This window comes from Trachypithecus francoisi, unplaced genomic scaffold, assembly GCF_009764315.1.
Source record: "Trachypithecus francoisi isolate TF-2019V2 unplaced genomic scaffold, Tfra_2.0 Lachesis_group17, whole genome shotgun sequence".
Lineage (NCBI taxonomy): Eukaryota > Metazoa > Chordata > Mammalia > Primates > Cercopithecidae > Trachypithecus > Trachypithecus francoisi.
Genome location: NW_022681462.1, coordinates 7,040,524 through 7,060,244, shown reverse-complemented (window position 1 = coordinate 7,060,244; position 19,721 = coordinate 7,040,524).

Here is a 19,721-nt window from a genome sequence, read left to right as displayed (position 1 = left end):
TAGAGCCCCACCTTCAAGCCAGGGGAAGGTCTGAAGCCTGGGGCCAGGCTGCCAGTCCCAAGGACAGGAGTGGAAATGTGTGATGCTTTTCCCTGCATGGACCAATAAGGATGTACTTCCTCCCCTCTGAGGCCATGGAAACCCCCAGACTCAGCAACACTCCAGGAGAGGATGGAGAGGCAACTGGAAGAGGATGGGACAACCAACTGCAGAGAGGAGCTTCCCACTCCAGGGTCTCCTATCTGCTGAGAGCTAAGGAGATGATGGGATTGAGAGGTGACAACATGCTAGCAGCCCTCACTATCGGCACCTCCTTGGCCTCGGCGTCCACTCTGGCGGCGCTTCAGGAGAACTTCAGCCCGCCCCTGCACTGTGGGAGTACCTTTCTGGGCTGGACAATGCCAGAGCCGGCTCCCTCTGCTTGCTGGGAAGTGTGGAGGGAGAGGCGCGAGGGGGAGCCGGGGCTGCCGGCAGCACTCAGGCTAACTCGAGCTCTGGCAGGCGCAGACGCGCGCTCCGCGGGCCCCGCACTGGACCTGCCCCCTGGCGGTGCCGGCCCAGGGCAGTGAGGGGCTTAGCACTGGGTAAGCAGATGCAGAGGATGCGCTGGGTCCCCCAGCAGTGCCAGCCCGCCGGTGCTGCTGCGCTCCAGTTCTCGCCTGGCCTCAGCTGCCTCCTCGCGGGGCAGGACTCAGTACCTACAGCCCGCCATGCCCTAACCCCTCTCCCACCCTCACCCCCGTCGTGGGCTTCTCTGTGGCCTGAGCCTCCCCAAGGAGCGCTGCCCGCTGCTCTGCGGCGCTGGGTCCCATTAACCACCCAGGGGCTGAGAAGTACTGGTGCAGGGCGCTGAACTGGAAGGCTCCATCTGCGGCCCCTGTGCAGAATCCACTAGGTGAAGCCAACTGGGCTCCTGAGTCTAGTGGGGGACTTGGAGAACTTTTATGTCTAGCTAGGGGATTGTGAATACACTAATCAGCACTCTGTGTCTAGCTCAAGGTTTGTAAATACACCAATCAGTACTCTGTATCTAGCTAACCTAGTGGGGACTTGGACAACTTTTATATCTAGTTAGAGGATTGTAAATGCACCCATCAGCACTCTGTCAAAACGGACCAATCAGCTCTCTGTAAAATAGACCAATCAGCTCCCTGTAAAATGGACCAATCAGCAGGATGTGGGTGGGGCCAGATGAGGGAATAAAAGCAGGCTGCCCAAGCCTGCCAGCAGCAATTGGCTGCTTTTCCTTTCAACATTGTGGAAGAGTTGTTCTATGGCTCTTTGCAATAAATCTTCCTTCTGCTCACTCTTTGGGTCCTCACTGCCTTTATGAGCTATAACACTCAGGGCGAAGGTCTGCAGCTTTACTCCTGAGGTGAGCAAGACTACCATCACTGGGAGTTACACACAGCGAAGGTCTGCAGCTTCACTCCTGAGGCCTGCCAGACTATGAACCCACGGGGAGGAAGGAACAGAACAACTCCAGATGCCCCGCCTTTAAGAGCTGCAACTTCACCGGGAAGGTGTGCAGTTTCACTCGTGTCAGTGAGACCACGAACCCACCAGAAGGAAGAAGCTCCAGACACATCTGAACATCTGAAGGGACAAACTGCAGACACACCATCTTTAAGGACTGTAATACTCACCGTGAGGGTCCGTGGCTTCATTACTGAAGTCAGCGAGACCAAGAACCCACCAATTCCGGACGCAGGATGACCCGCTACAGAGGAGAGCTACCTCTCTGCTGAGAGCTGAATGCTCAAAAGGATGGCCTGCCTGTAGAGAAGAGCTAGCCACTCTAGGTCTCCTTGAACTGTTCTATCACTCAAGAAAACTCCGCTGTCTTACTCACCCTCCACTTGTCTGGGTACATCATTCTTCCGGGATGCAGGACCAGAACTTGGGACCCACCAGGTGGAGGGGTGTAAAGAGCTGTAATACAAACAGAGCTGAAACAGTCTCTTGCTCATTGCATTGTGTGTGACGAGAAGGAGAGAAGAGCTGTGGCCCTTTGGGGAGCCCAGACCTGAAAGCTCCCCTAGGAAGGGCTTTGAGTCTCCCTTTGAACCCCTGCAGTCCCTGGAGTCTCCAAGCCTCCAGGCACCATCACGTTCCCCAGTGCCAGCTATAGAAGGTGCTTTTGGTGCGCCTGGTCCAGCCACAGCTTTGTAATGAGCTGGCACCTGGAGCTGACGGCCCCACTGCAGCAGTCAGTGTGCTTGACTGCGTGCAGTGGCTGGACCCCATGGCTGTTCACGCACACATCTCTTGCCACTCCACTCCAGTCTCTTCAGAAGCATGAGATCCAGGCTGGTAGCATGAGCTGAGTGTAGCCTGCCAGGCCAAGTGGACCAGGCAGGACTGAGCAAAACTTGGGAAAAGGCACAAGCAGTCACAGAGGTTTCCAGCCAGAAAAGCAACACCCCCAAAAATCCTGGACCAGGCAGGTCTGAGCAAAACTTGGGAAAAGGCACAAGCAGTCACAGGTTTCCAGCCAGAAAAGCAACACCCTCAAAAATCCCGTAACAGTGAGCTTCCTCGATTTGCTTTTTTACTTAAGACATTTAAGGTTGAGTGTTCAATAAGCCAGCCACACAGAAATTCCATTGAGACCACACACACACACACACACCCACCACCAACACCACCACCAAGAATACAACAAAACCATAAAACAAAGTTTGATGTCTAGCTCTTTATTACCAAAAATCTAGGAAAGGGGAAGCCTAGCATTAAAATGTTAGACAATAACTACTCTTCTTCAACCAAATATCACAGAAAAGTAACTAAAAAAAAACCAAAAACCAAAAAACTGTAGGACCAACCCCACCTACACCAGCAGCAGCTTCCATGGGTAGCCTAGACTTCTACCTAAACTCAGCTAAGATGAGACTCACAAGCATTCCATCTTCTACCCACCTCTAGGATGATTTGAGAGAAGAATAAAGGTGTCAACAGAGATTAAAGAGGGAAACCTGGACTTTAATCTCCAATTGGCAGTAACAAGGCAGCACCTTCCTCTTTCCCTGCTGGAGTAGTGTCAGAGAAAAGCAGGTAAACTGAAAATTAGTAAGATCCAGAGTCTCAAAATAATAACCAAGTGCCCAGGTTTCAATAAAAAATGCCTCATCATTCTAAGAACCAGAAGTATCTTAACTAATTGAGAGAAAGACAATAACCCCAAACACAAAATACAGAGGTGTTAGGTATAGCTAACAAAATTTTAAAGCAGTCCCCATAAAAACGTGAATGAGCATTTGGCAACACACAAAGTATGGAGAAGATTTCCAGCAAAGAAATAAAAAAGAAAAAGAAAGAAAAAACTAAATTAAAAATTTAGAAATGAAAAGTACAATTGCAAAAATAAATCTCAATGTATGGGTTAAACAGCATAATGAAAGAGACAGAAACTGGAAGACAGAACATTAGAAATTACCCAATCTGAGTAACAGAGAGGAAACAGATTGAAAAAACAACGAACAGAGCCTCAGACACCTTAGGATTACAAGAAAAAAATCTACCATTCATTTCACTGGGGCTGCACACGGAGAGGAGGAGGAGGAAAGGATAGAATTGAAAAGGTACTTGAAGAAATAATGCTAGTCAATTTCAGAAAAAGACATAAACCTATAGATTCAAGAAGTTGAGTGAACTTCCAACAGAATAAACCCAAATAATTCCATAGTAAGACACATCATAGTAAAACTTCTGAAAACTGAGACAAAGAAAAAATATTGAATGTAACAGGAAAGAAGGAACGCTTTTGTATAGGGGAAATCAATGTGAATGGCAGCGAATTTTTCTCTAGAAACCATGGAGGCCAGAAATAAACACATCATGTTTCAAATGCAGTAAGAAAAGATTTGTCATTCCAGAATCCTATACCCAGTAAAAATATTCTTCAGCAATGATGGAAAATGAAGATATTTTCAGATAAAGGAATAATAAGAGAATTCATCTACAGTAGACCTACCATAAAATAATGGCCAAAGGAAGCTATCTAAACAGAAAAATGATAAAAGAAGGAATATATACAATATACATATTTTAATTTTGATGGGTATATAATAGTAGTAGAAATTTCGGAATATCAGGAAGGAAGAACATGGTAATCAAAAAAATAAATAAAACAAAAAAAGACTTTTCCTCCTGAGTCTTCTAAAGTACAGATACTTCTTGACTTATGATGGGGTTACATCTTGATAAACCCATTTTAAGTTGAAAATATTACAAGTCAGAAATGTATTTAATATCCAAAAAGCTACCATAAAGTCAAAAAATCATAATTCAAAACACTGTAAGTCCAGATGCTCCTCAACTTATTACGGGGTTACATTCTGATAAACCTACGGTAAAGTAGAAAAATCATAAGTCAAACTGCATCTATACAGCAGTTCTTCCTTAACTGACGTTTCTTTTTCTATAGTTTCAGTTACCTTTGGTCAACCACACTATGAAAATGTTACATGAAAAAATTCAGGAAGATAATTCATAAATTTTAAATGTTTTGTCATTCTTAGCAGTGCGATGAAGTCTCCCATCATCTAGCTCCACCCTACCAGAACATGAATCATTCCTTTCTCCAGTGTACCCATATTGCACGTGCTACCTGTCCTGATGATGTGATTGTACAGGAAAGAAAAATATAGTATATATAGGGTTCAGTACTATCCATGATTTCAGGTATCCCCTGGTAGTCATGGAAGATATCCCCCTTTGATAAGAAGAAACTATTGTGTGTCAGATTGTTGAAGCAAAAATTATAGCATTGTCTGATGTGGTTCCAAATTTATATAGAGAGGAAATGATTAAGACAATTATACTATAAACTGGAGGATAAATGGCCATAATAGAAGACATTTTACTCAACTGGTAAAATGACATCAGTAGACTATTATAAGTTATGTATGTATAACACAATACTTAGAACAATCACTGAAAAGTGGTTCTTTTTCTTTATCTTTGACATAAAGAATCAAAATACACAGCAGCTTCCTTCACCTTTACATCTTGCTTTCTATATGAATGTCATCTACAGCCATTAAATCATACAATGCATAAAGTCTGAGTTTAACCAACTGATGAAGAAACTTCAAGCAAAGAAACAACAAATTCCCATAACAATTTGAATTGCTAAAATGGTATAACAGCAATTATTTGCATAATTGTTCATTTGTTTTATGATGTTTCCAATCTCATCTTTAAAAAAGTTCTAACTCTGACCATCTATAAAACCAGCAGCAATTACAGGGTACATTCTTGATTCTACATCACCTGAAGAAATGTTGATATGGTATGTTTTAATATCCAAACAATATTTATATAAATACTAGCAAAGATATTGTAATCACATGAATAGAAAGTAATTTTCAGTATTATTTGCGGAAAAATGCTACAATTGCTTCCAATTAAAATATATCAAAATAACAGTTTCTCTTGGCAAATAAACCAATTCTAGATGCTAGTTTATAGTACATGAAGAAACAATTATGTTTAATGAAACTGAACCTCATTTTTCATCATAGGACCAGAAACTGATGAGTCAGTCATGATTTCACTGGACTGGATGAATCATAATAAAGCAAACCAAGATTAAAGGATGGTTGTTTATTTTTCTGTCAGTATTTCCCAAGATGTCCTGAGTAGAAATTTGGAACTGAACAGTTCTATAGCTATACTTGAAAAATCCCTTTGTCAGAATGTATTGGTTAGGAATTCAAATTTGTGCATTAATGGGATATTACACTCAGAATGTTTAAACAACACTTTAATAAAAAATAACAGTCTGGAGGTAGAATTCTGAAAGCATTATTTTAATTATGCTTTTTTTCCTGCTCTGCTAGACTTAGCTCAGATTGACTTGTCTGCTGTTACCTCGTAGATGCAGAATGGCTACTGAATATGCAGACATTATTTTCACAATAAAAACAATAAGTATTTGAAGGAAGCTATCTACCTATCATGCCTGTGTCTTTTTTTAGGAGTGCAAAGTCTGTCAAAGAAAATCCCTGTCCCTAAACATCATGAAACATTCCCCTGGACATAATGATTGACATGGCTGATGGTTTGGAAAGGGAGCTTGAAAAATTGACTATATGCCAAACAAAGCAAAACCATGATTGAAATACTAAATACAGGTCAAATGTCCTTATTGAAGAAACAATACAATCCCTATAATTTTGAGACACTTTAGCCAAAATATCTAAGGAGGTGGAAACAGTTTTTTCTTCTTCCCTCTTTTCATTTTGTTATCAATAAACATTTAATGAAAGCATTTTACATAACAGAATGGATATTTAATATATTAATTTGAAGTCATTCAAATTATTGTAAAGTTAATATGTTCCCTTTCTAAAGCTTGCATAGTTGATGTATTAGTCTGTTCTCACACTACTATAAAGAACTACCTGAGACTCGGTAATTTATGAAGAAAAGAGGTTTAATTGACCCACAGTTGGACAGGCTGTAAAGGCAGCATGGCTGGGAGGACTCAGGAAACTTATAATTGTGGTGAAGTTGAAGCAGAAGCAAGCATATCTTACCATGGTGAAGCAGGAGAGAGAGAGAAAAAAAGGGGAGGTGTCAAACACTTTTAAATGATAATATCTCATGAAAACTCATTCACTATCATGAGAACAGCAAGGTGGAAATCTGTCCCCATAATCCAATCACCTCCCACCAGATCCCTCCCCTGACATATGGAGATTACAATTTGATATGAGACTTGGGTGGGGACACAGAGCCAAGCCATATCAGTTGGTGCATTGTCACAAAGACATCATATAAAGAGCTCAGAGTGGGAATAATTAGCCTTCTATTAGCCATCAATTTCAGGGGACAAACACTGATGTTTAAGATGCTCTAAGGTAAAAGCTGCTCCCAATGTGGGAAGCCCAATAAGAAGAGTCTTCCATGTAAGTTTGCCTATAGTTCCCCCAAACATATGAGCATTTAACTATGATGCAATCTGTACTTGAATATGAACAAGAGTTTCTTCATATCTATATGTATTATTTTACAGGTAACTACACACATATTATCTATAGCTATATCCATCTAGACCTAGATATAGATATATCTGTATGGGTATGTAATTATTTGAAAAAGAATTGAATGCAATCTATAGCATCTTCTACCTTCAAGGGAGTGACAACATTTAGATAGATTATTTAGGAAAACACCCTGATGGAACTTTGAAAAGTGAGGAGAAATGATGCCTTCTGGACTTGTCCTAAATGAATAGAATAAGGAAGAGAGATCTGAATTATTTTGTACAATAAAAAAAGAGAATAATCATTCATGTTCTTGCAAGGCTATGAGAGTCCAGACAACTACCAAGGGAGGATAGAGTTGTAAAAATTTTAGAAAGATAAGGGACCTATAAAAATAGCAATGGATAAAGATCTAAGAAAAGAGTAGAGTCAGATAGCACCTGTGTAGAGAGTGGGGGATATTGGTATACAGCAGTAATTATTACATTGCATTTTGGTTTGCTTGGGGTTTTGTTTTGTTTTGTTTGTGCTATGCTTGGATGCAAATCGTCATTCACTCTAGATAATCAGTAAAGGTCATCCAACTATAATTACTTTGTTAATAGTATTATGGAGAGTTTAAAGATAGTATAGGACAAGGAATTGGAACCTTTTCTATTTCAACCTTACACTAAGGTCTTTGTAGCACTGCCACCATTGTCCTTTGGGGGACAATTATTTTAACATTTCTGGTGAGGACAACAGTACAGATGGGGGTCCAATGCAGAGGTGAGAGCTTCTTGAAGGAGCCAAGAAGCCTGGCAAATGCAATGTACTTTGACTCTAGGGGGCCTAAGAGAAGCCTTATGGCTCCAACTATATTCATGGCAGGTGACATTTGAACAAGGAAGGCTGGAATGAAGAGAGAGAGGTTAGGTAGGTGGTGGATTACACATAGGTCAGTCTTTTTTCATTAGCCTTTTGCAATGCCTCCAGTCACAGCTGCAACTAGTGATTGCCCTGTGGTTACCTGGTACACACCTTTCAGTGCACTGCTTTTTTCTCAGCTCTTTTTCTTACTGGATGCTATAATTACATTTGACTTTACCTCTCCCTCAAATCAGGATAAAGTAAATAGATATTTCTACTTCATTTGTCCATAGATCTATATTTAAATTATGTTAGTAATGGGATAGAGATGATTATGAATGTAAAAGTTCTGAGATGTCTGGTCATGATACAGGCTATGAGAAGCCTTAAAAAAATCTAATCTCAGGTGGGAAGTTTTTAATAATGCTTCTTTTGCCCCTTATACCTCTTACTGTAACTGTGAGCTGGAGAAATAGCTCACTTTCTTGCCTGTAATGGAAGCATTAATAGCCAGCAGACAAGACTTAAAAAAATGAACAGTTTATGTCTTCCCAAGCAGATTATCAATCCTCTGAACAGCTGACTTTACATTACATCAGAGTAAGCACTGATTTTCTACTTTTCTTCAGTATGCTGACACATAAAAAATAATTTGATTACTGACCTGTGCAGACAATTCATGAATACTAATTGAAAACTCATTTGGTGTTTCCTGAAAAATTAAAGAAAAACAACAGATACGTTTTCTTCCTCCAAAATGGCCTGATGTACAAGTGACAACATTTCCTCATAACTACAGTCATGCGCCTACTTGCAAAGTAACAATTTTTTCTGCTTGGAATATTTTGTGATGATGCAACAGATTCTATGTAATTCACCATAAATAAATCAGAAATACTTCAAAAATGTTGCAAATGTGCAAAAATAATGTTCTTAAGATATTTCTTGAAGAAAAATGTAGAAACCAATCAGCTGCCTGCAGAAGGCTTGTTTATTATATAAGGAAACTATGCCAAAAACGATACAAAATCCTAGATTGAAAGAATTTTTCTCATATATTTGTTTTCATAAAACATTTTACTCCCTTTACTATCACAAACACACTCTGTAATATAATCTTCTTTCTTCACTTTAATTACATAAACACAGCTTGGGAAAAATACAGTAGACTTTATATGCCAATGAGTTCAAATTGAGCAGAAAATTTGATTTTACTTAATTGCTCTGTTTTTTATTACACTGCTTACTGGTACTAGGATCACTGTGTTTTGCTAATAAGTGTGTGTGTGTGTGGTGTGTGTGTGTGTGTGTATGTGTGTGTGTGTGTATTTACATTTTTAGTAAGCACTCTTCCTCCAAAGAAAATACTTTTCTGGTTGATCAGCAAAATCAATGCTATTCCTGTATTTAAGTCCACAGAATTCTATGAAGTGGAAAAGTTGAATATTTACCTGGAATATCTGACCAGCCCACATATTCCACATGACTCAATCCGTTGTCAATTTCTAGCCTTATTTCTACATTAAGTTAACAAACCTCTTGGTTAGCTCCCTATTTCATTTTGAGCCACAGATTTGTCATACTCCAGAACTGACTGCAGCCCCATTGAAAAGATAAAGGAAAGTCTCCAGACCACATTAAGGAGTCACAGTCTTTCTGTTTGCTCACTGTTTAACCTAAACATTTTGTTACTTCACAAAATTTTCTTGGTTACTTAATTTTCTTCAACACTTTCTTGACATCTAACTTCTGAGTCTACCAAAACTTTTCCCAAAAACTGGTTTGCTCCTAAGCCTGACCCCAGACTATCGGTTTTGCCTTGTCTTTTCATTTTCTGGGCAATAATCCTATCATCACAGTCCCCATGATCTATAGTTTCTCCATGACCCTTATTCTTTTACTCAGTGGGAATCTGCCTCAATTAGCATAATATATCAGACTCAATAACTTCTACCTCTAGCCTGCCTGCCTGTTTGAGATCCAGACTTGTATATCCAATGCCATTTGGAGACTTTTGCCTGGGTTTCTATTAGGCATCTCAAACCTGACACTGCAATCCTGGCTAATATGGTGAAACCCCGTCTCTACTAAAAATACGAAAAACTAGCCAGGTGTGGTGGCACGCACCTGGAGTCCCAGCTACTAGGGAGGCTGAGGCAGGAGAATCGGAGGCAGAGGTTGCAGTGAGGCAAGATCACACCACTGTACTCCAGCCTGGGCAACAGAGCGAGACTCCATCTCAACAAAACAAAACAAAACAAAACAAAACAAAACAAAGCAAAAAACTTGACACTGGCCAAAACAAAATTCCACTCCTGATTTCACCTTCTTCACCTAATTTTCCTCTCTAGTCTTTGCCATCTTCTTGCCTATTCTGTTTGTTGCTGAAGGAAATAAAAATAAAAATCAACAAACACAATTTTAAAAACTAAGAAGTCACTCCGTATTTTTTTTCTTTAGTCTCTGTGTAAAATTCCTCAGCAAGTTCTGTCAGCTCAAATTCCAAAGTATACTCTGCACCCTTCCTCCTTTCTATGATTTGTATACTTGACCCCTCCAAACCTCATGTTGAAATATAATCCCCCATGGTGGCTGTATGACATAATGTGAGGTGTTTGGCTCATGGGGCAGGATAAATGCTTGGTGCCATCCTCAAGTTAATGGGTAAATTCTGACACCTACCAGATCTAGTTGTTAAAAAGAACCTGGCACCTCCCTTCCATCTCTCTCTGGCTTCCCCTCTAGCCATGTGACCTCACACACAGGCTCACTTTCCCTTTCCACCATTAGTGGAAGCATCTGGTTGCCCTCACAAGAGGCAGATGCTGGTACCCTGCTTCTTGTGCAGTCTGCAGAACCATGAGTCAAATAAACCTCTATTCTTATTAAATTGCTTAACCTCAAGTATCCCATTATAGTAATGCAAATGGACTAAAATACATCTATTCTCATCACTGATGCTTTTCACCCAATACAAGACAAAACCACATATGAGGACATGAATATCACGTCAATTAATCTTCTTCCTTCTTTTCTGATTTCTCTTTAATTTATTCTCTGCATTATACCCAAGATGGCCTCATGGTTTTGGTGCAAATGAAACTGTACACTCTCCCAAAGGGAAAACCTCAGTGAGACCTAAATTCACATTAGTTTGTACAATAGTCTTGTTATGAGGTAACTTGTGCCTGCTGTTGTGCCATCTTTTCTTGCCACAATCCACTCTCACTACATTCTCTTTCTCATTCCTTAAACATAAATTCTTAACCACTCAGATAGGCTTCCCTCATCTTCCATCTATAGCATTCACCTCTTCACTCAAATAACTCTATGTATAATATAGCACTTATCAATACCAAATTTTTCCCTTTATTACTCCTTCTTTACTACAATCCAAATGTATACTCCATGAAACCAAGGAGCTAAGACTGTTTGCTCACTGCTTCATTCCCGTTGTTTTGATTAGTCTCAGATAATAGTAAGTATTCAATAACAATATTAATGAAACATGAAGATTGAATTCCCATTCCATACTTTAATTTGAACTTGTGATAGTCTAGAACAAAAACCTGGTGCTTCACCCCTATACATTTTGTCTTGACAATATTGATCCACCAATATCAATGTTTTTCAAATTTGGCTTTACCTTAATATAATCTGGGAATTTCCACAAACACAGATGGCAAGCCTCTACTAAGATCCTTGTTTAATTGGTTTGGAGTATGGTTGAAAACCTCAGATCTAGACACATTTACCATTACATTTATAAAGAGTTTTAACTGCCTAATAACATATTTATTGGTGAATGTTTCAAGTGTCTGAAGCATACAGGTTGCAAAAACATTGTACAACCTGGCTCCAATACAGCTGCCTTTCTTCTATATAGGGTTTTTAGGTCCGTACATACAACTTTTTTGGTCATACATATTTTTAGATATTATAAATTACTAGCTTAACACAATACTTCCTAGTTGGCACTAAAAATAATGTATCACAATTTAACTGGTTATACTTGCTAGCTGAAACTGTGATTCACAACGTTTTCTTTACAGAAAATCAATTGAACTCATTTTATTTTTTTTTCTATTGGTCCAACAAAAGCACATTTAACAAATTTAACAGAAGTACGAAATCTTAATTCTTCCATAACTTCTAAGAAAATTAAATCCTTAATAAAAACAAATAAGCAAATCAAACCAACTAAATAATACAAGTATCTACATAGAAAACTCCAAAGCCAATGATTTCACAAGAAAATTTTATCAACCATTTATGAATAAATTAATATTAATCTTAAACACTTCCAGAGAATAGACAGGAAATAGTTGACAAATTGTCTTATAGCTTCTTTATCTTGGTTACAAAATTGTTCAAAGATGTTGTGGAAAAAATAATTACAGCTATTGTTTCTCAAAAGAATAGATGAAAAATCCCATATAAAATATAAATCAAGGCTGACAAAGTCCTAGGATTCTACTGTTGTGCCAAAAAGTTAAAACACCAACATAAATACTTTTGTTTCTCTGCTTTTCTCAAAACATACTGGCTTTTCAGAGGTAAATTCAGATATGAGTGATGCAAGAAGACTTAAAAGCTTGGATTAGGCACTGTACTGATCCATGTCAAAGTTAAAACTACAGACCCAATGCTGATGAGGAGAAAACTCTACTGGCTGAATGTGGGAGGGCAGAAATTGTAACCAGTACACCTGTGGCAACATCAGATAGCAGAAGTTATCCAAACCAAATTTTAAATACATTTCAGGCTGTGTCTAAGATCATGAAGCAGAAAACTATATATAAGCTGACGATGCAGGTAGTACAGGAAATGGAGGGGCAGCAAGAGTGTAGATCCACAAAAACCCAGGCAAAATTCTAACTTATGTGGTACCTGAAAAGGCATTAATGTTAGTGTCTAGAAGATTATAGACAGTAAATTCAAGTTTTAGAGACTGAACTGATTAGCTTCATTCTTAGTCCTTGAAACCTTCTCTGCCCCACAGTCAGTGACTATAATGTTAACCCAGCCTATTAGACACAACTACCACTGGGTGAGAAAAAGAGAATGTGGCACAATTAAACTGCCCTCAATTACTAAATAAATAATTCAAAACAGTTTCCTTATTAAGCTTAGGTCTAGAAAAAAATTAAATGATATATTATTATGCAACCTCAAAATGAAAGAGAAATTATAATTTGCACTGTTACTTTTGTAATTTGTATAATTATTTATTTCCAAATTGACAACTCCAATACAGATGTAAAGTTGAAGAAATATATATCCATAAGCATAACATTATACAGTTGACCCCTGAACAACACAGGAATTAATGGCACCAACCCCCAGTGCAGTAAAATATCTACAAATAACCTTTGATTTCCCCAAAACTTAATTATTAATAGTCTGTCGGTGACCAGAAGCCTTACCCATAACATAGTCAATTAACACAATTTTGTATATTTTATATATATAGAGAGAGAGAAAATACTTCATTATTACATTAAAGTAAGCTAGAGTAAAGAAAATGTTATTAAGAAAATTATAAGGAAGATAAAATATATTTACTGTCCATTTCACGGAAATAGATCATTACAATGGTCTTATTCCTCACTGTCTTAACATTGAGAAGAAAGAGGAGGGGTTGAATTTGTCATCTCAGGGATGGCAGAGGCAGAAGAAAATCTGTGTATAAGTAGACTTGTGCAGTCCAAACCTACGTTGTTCAAGAGCCAATTGTATCATATACATAAAATTATAATATGCATAACATTGATGAGTTATTATGCTGACATTGCTGCTGGATTACATGGTTTGAGTGACCTTAGTAAATTGGCTTTTAAAGTATCTTAAGGACAAAATCCTGAAAATCTATGTTAGTGACATTTTGCATTTCTTCTAGGTTTGGTATAAATTTTTTGCATTCAAACTTATTTTAATAGAAAACGTATTTATCTACCTAACATATTGACAATGGCTACATAGGGACTTGTTAAACATAAAAATAAATGCTATGGGGAGACACTATGTATTCTCATTTTTTATCATTTGTGTTTAACTGTTGGTTTCTTGTTTATTTATTTGATAACAATTTTTGGTATTTCTCCCTCAAACAATAAAATCATGCCTCCAATCAACAACCTGAAAAAGTATATTTTATAAAAGAAATTAATTTCCTAGTTAGATAAATGCAAAAAAGACATGCTGCATTCCCATATTCACTTTTATTATGTCCTGTCACTTAGAAATAGCTGAACCAATTCAAACTAAATTTGAATGAAAAATAAAGCACTCCTAAGCTGAATCCCCATGTGTTAAGTTTCTGCTTCAGAGTATGTTTTATAGCTGACGTATAAACTCTGAAGGAAATTTATAATGGAACCTGGGACAACCTCATTTCGTAATTGGGAGTTGTGGTCACCAGCAATGAGAAAATATATTGTGCCTAGATGTCAGCCTCTTTTTTTTTTTTCTTTTTTTTACTTTTCTAAAATGGTGGGTTTGAAGTTCAAAAATCAATATCCATATTTTTTGTTTCACGAACCACTTAGTCATAACACAGTATCTTCCTCTGTGTGAAAGATTCCAGTTTAGTAATAAAAAATATGTGGGCAGAAATTGTTAGGCAATTTATAGCTGTTCCTAAAAATAAATTGAATGCTATTACCTATAAAGTACATAGAAAAGAGTAAGAGAAAGTGAAAAACCAATAGATTTGAGAATTATGCAAATTCAAACACTTAAGAAATAAAAACTTCAAGATTCTGTATCTTTAAATAGTGCCAAATTATCAGGTAGAAGCATTTTGGTCAAATTCTAAAATCATATATGACAAATTATATTAGAACTTGTATTTACAAGAAATCATTTTTTCTTGAAAAACACAAAACTGTTATTCTATTGGCTTGGCAGGATTAATGTAGTTTTAACATTAGAAGATACAAATATTATAACATCTGTGATGTTCATGTCATTCATAAAAGTATTATTGACTACTTTCCAAAAGACAGGCATCATTTTAAGTATTGGTTTATGAATTTAGGTTGCATATTTTAGCCTACATGATTTCTCTCATATTATAATATGACCAAATAATTACCTTATTCCTGATATAGTGCTTAACTTCTTCTTAAAGACCATTTTATATCTTCCTAGGATTCAATTTGCTATTGGTACAGCTGTTAACCTTGGCCTTTCTTATTTTCCATAATTCGGTAGACTGCAACACCTTTCTCCCCTTCCTAATGCTAATAATGGGAAATAAATAAAAAACTCTTCCCAGTATTTCACAAAAGTGAATTTCTAAAACCCCAAGCAATCAAAACTAATGATGTTTGACGTTGTTGACTGAAATTATGTCTAACAGGATAATAGTTGTTACATGTTCTCATTAGAGTTGCCATCTAATGTAATCAGATTTAAAATATGTCTTTAACTTGGCCAGGCCACTGATTTTGCACTGGACAATGACAGTTTTTGACATTAAATGTTACTTCATAATTCACTTGAGCATTTGGTTGTATACTGAAATAGACTTCAATGCTATTGAGAAATGAATCCTTAACACAGAAGAGGAAAGTAGAAAAAAGTACTATTTGTTTAAATCCCTTTTGGCTTCTGCTATCATAAAACTGAAATAGTCCAGATGAATTAGCTTTTCAAATGCCCTACATACATTTATCTAATTTTTCCTCATTGGAGGGAGAGAATAGTGCTCAAAACTGTATTTCATGAAAACAGCCTTTTAAAAAAATACTGATTCACAAAGTGGATTATCTAAAGTTCGTATTATGTGTCTCTCTAATACAGATTTACATATCTTTTATAAAAATATTTTCCTTAGCAAAATTTTAATATAACGGTAAGCACTGACTGGAGTCCTCTATCAATGCACCTTAAATGACATAAATGTTTTTGGTCATTTCAGTCTTTGATGAAACCTGTGAAACAAAGACATTGATACCACTAACATTTTGAAAACAGTTGGATGTGGTAGAAATATTTTATTTCTATATTTCACCTTCAAAAATGAAAACAGTAAATATAACTTTATAGATGAAGGCTAACATTAGGTGCTTCATTATTTGGACAATTCTGATAATTCCCATTTTATTGTTTCATATTCTAATTAGCATTTTTAAGATGGTAAATAATAGGGCACTTTTTAAAATATTTAACTGCCTAAAAGAAATTTTGCTTTGAGTACAGATAACACATTTTTGCATTTTATAAGTATGTTTAAAAATTTATAGTATCCAGCTATTTTTTGTTGTTTTGTTTAATCGAACTATTTAACAAATATTTATTGATCACTGGTTTGTACAAGGCACCATGGATATAATATACATGGCTTGTGCCTCATGAAATTTGCATTTTAATGTTAGAGATGGACATCAATTAGAAGACACATACATAAACATAGCAGTGAATAATTTGTTGTAAAGAGTGCTCTGACACATACAATATGGAAATATGATGTCATACGTGGAAATGACTTAAACTTGAGACCTGAAGGATGCACTGACTAAATGAAAGTATGGAAAATAACATAGGTAAAGTGTAATGGCATTTGCAAGGATATGGAAGCTAAAGGAAGCATAAAACTGTTTAGACATTTTAAAAGGTCATAGGCATTGTAAGATTTGCTTTTCTTGTCTTAAGAGCAATTTAAAGTTATTAGATATGATACAGTCATGGAGGAAAGATTAATACTGTGTTGCGTGACTTTTTTTATATCAGGTAAATAAACCCCTTAAATGAATTCCCAGACTATTAACTAATTAACAGAAGTCTCTGGGCATAAAATTGAGGAAAGAATTCTGAATAATTACTCATAATAAAGATGAGACTCAAAAAGCTGGGAATATCCAATAAAAACTTCTTGAACTTCATCTACAGCAAATTAATCTCACATATGGAGAATATGTTGTGCCTTTTCTATGGAGAATCTTGTCCCATCAGGAGTATCCTCCCTGGTCTTTGCTGACACCACAGGAATCAGCTTATGCCAAAGCTATCTCTTCTTTGATTTGCAGATAACTCAAAGTCTGCTATGAGAATAGATCTTACTTTCCTTATCCTCACTAGGATGTACTGGTTCCTGCTAAAAGAAGGAGATTGTGAGACCAACCCTCATATAAGAGCAAGGTCCTCCCTACTTATCACCAACTCTCCTTTACGAGGCAAAAGATAAAGAGAAGGAGATTTAAAGGTAAGTCTGCCATGCTGAACTTGTACATGCATGGTCTTTAGGCACTAAGCAAAAGTAAAAGACCCTAAGAATGGTCAAGAAATATATCTCAAACTTGAGTAACAGTATCTGAGTTAATAGCATGAGGTAGTTGGTAAACTGTAAGAGACGTATCATGATTATGAGATTAATGATAGCCATAGGGGTCAGTCAAACATGTAGCAGGGCTAGCATTATATGCCACTTAGCAGTATGATGCAACCTGGCCTGGGAATTTTCCAACCCTGGCCTGGGGAATTTCAAGGAGAGAAAACCACCTGAACACAAATGCTAAGGTACAATTCCTGGTATAGAGTACAACAAAGCAGTTATATATATTTTTTAAAGAGCTGGCAACAGATCATGACTGAGTACAGACATAAAAAGGGGAAAGAGTTTGCCAAACTTTGAGAATGGTCCCTGGATGAACACCCTTCTCAGGTAGTCATCTGACATTCTGACTGTATCTGGTGTGCTTCTGCTACCCATTTTGTAAGAGTGCTGCAGGAGAGACTGCTTGAAGTTCAGAAAGTGCCTAAGATTCATCTTTGATGAAAATATGAGTGAAGAGAAAAGGTTAATCCTAGGGAAACTGATTAATGAGGAACACCTGAAACCCCAGAACACCACACATGATCAGATTTGCACCTTTTTTTCATGCTTGAAAAAATTTTATTGGTCAGTACGTCATTCTTCACAACAGACATTATAACCACATATTTATATAATTTTTCTTTCTTGTGACTCTAAAGACTGAGGTGTTAAAAATGTTTCTGGGTAGAGTCATCCTTATAATTTTTAGTAATATACAATTGATCAAACAGTAACTATATTACAAACTAATAAGTATGATTAAATGAAAAAATAAAAGGGTATACATGGATTGTATGGAAGGGACTTTTTCTTCAAAAAATGTAATCCATCACATAAACAGAACCAGTGACAAAAACCATATGATTATCTCAATAGATGCAGAAAAGGCCTTCAATAAAATTCAACACCCTTTCATGCTAAAAACTCTCAATAAACTAGGTATTGATGGAACATATACCAAAATAATAAGAGCTATTTATGACAAACCCAAGCCAATATCATACTGAATGGGCAAAAGCTGAAAGCATTCCCTTTGAAAACTGGCATAAAACAAAGATGCCCTCTCTCACCACTCCTATTCAACATAGTATTGGAAGTTCTGGCCAGGACAATCAGGCAAGATAAAGAAATAAAGGATATTAAAATAGGAAGAGAGAAAGTCAAAATGTCTCTGTTTATAGATGACATGACTGTATATTTAGAAAACCCCATCGTCTCAGCCCCAAAACTCCTTAAGCTGATAAGCAACTTTAGCAAAGTCTCAGGATACAAAATCAATGAGCAAAAATCACAAGCATTCCTATATACCAATGATAGACAAGCAGAGAGCCAAATCATCAGTGAAATCTCATTCATAATGGCTACAAAGAGAATAAAATACCTAGGAATACAACTTACAAGCAGCGTAAAGGACCTCTTCAAGGAGAGTTGCATCTTTAAAAGATGGTTTAGAGAGTAGAAAGTGAAAAAAATTGGAAGGCAGCATAAGCATATAGGCAGAGAGAATACTTTGAAGACATAACAGTTGTCTGACAACTTTGATTAGAGAAGGAGAGAAGTGGGCAGGGACAGCACATGTTTTATTTTGGATATTTTTAGTTTGAAGTGGACTTAAGCATCTAGTTGACAATGCCAAATACACAGTTGCTTGTATAAAATTCAGAGGACTTTTTTGAATCAAAAATGAAGTTACAGGTCATTAGCATCCAAATGACCTCATCTTTTCAATATAATGGATTTATTCTCAGTACGAGTTTCACAATAGGCAATTTTCCATTTTATATGAGAAACCATTAGCATAAAAACATACACAGAGAAACACACAAACTTAAAAGGGCTCAGACACTATGATTTCTAAATCCCACAGAAATAGGCCTCCATTTGCCCTTGGTTGTGTTAAGAAGAAAAAGTGTTTGTTTTCATAATGTCAATAAATAATTCTGGTAAGAAATTGAACCATACAGAAAATAATTATGACTTTTAATTTGGAAATACCAAACATATTTGGTTCACTATTTAAGGCAAAGAGAGTGTGGGAGATGCAAGTTTATCTGCATTTTTTTAAAAAACAGGCATTCATTCTACCTTTACCAAAAGTTTGTCCATGTCACATTCAGTTAATTGCTTGGAGAGCAATTTTTATACATAACAAACCAATGAGTTTAAACACTCTGAAAATAATTTCTATATAATTTTCTGTCCTCCATTATTCTTTCAGAATGAGCATTCCTCCAATGCTGATTTTAAATAACATGTAAAACAAATAAAAATAAAATCTGATACTTAATGTTACCACCTTGACTTCAGATGAAGTAATTTAGGATCACTGTAGTTGTGTGGTATGCAGAACATTATCTTTCAAGGTCTTTAAAAATATGAGACTGTAGGAATAGGTGAATCGTTTCTCTTCTTCTTAATCAATTGTTATGCTCTCTAGAAATTACTGTCTGAAATCTATGCCACAAAAGTCACCGAAGTCATTGGCTTCTCTGGATCCATCATTTGAGTGTCATGATAGATGGACTTATTTGCAAATACGGTGAGAGGCTTCTAACATTAGT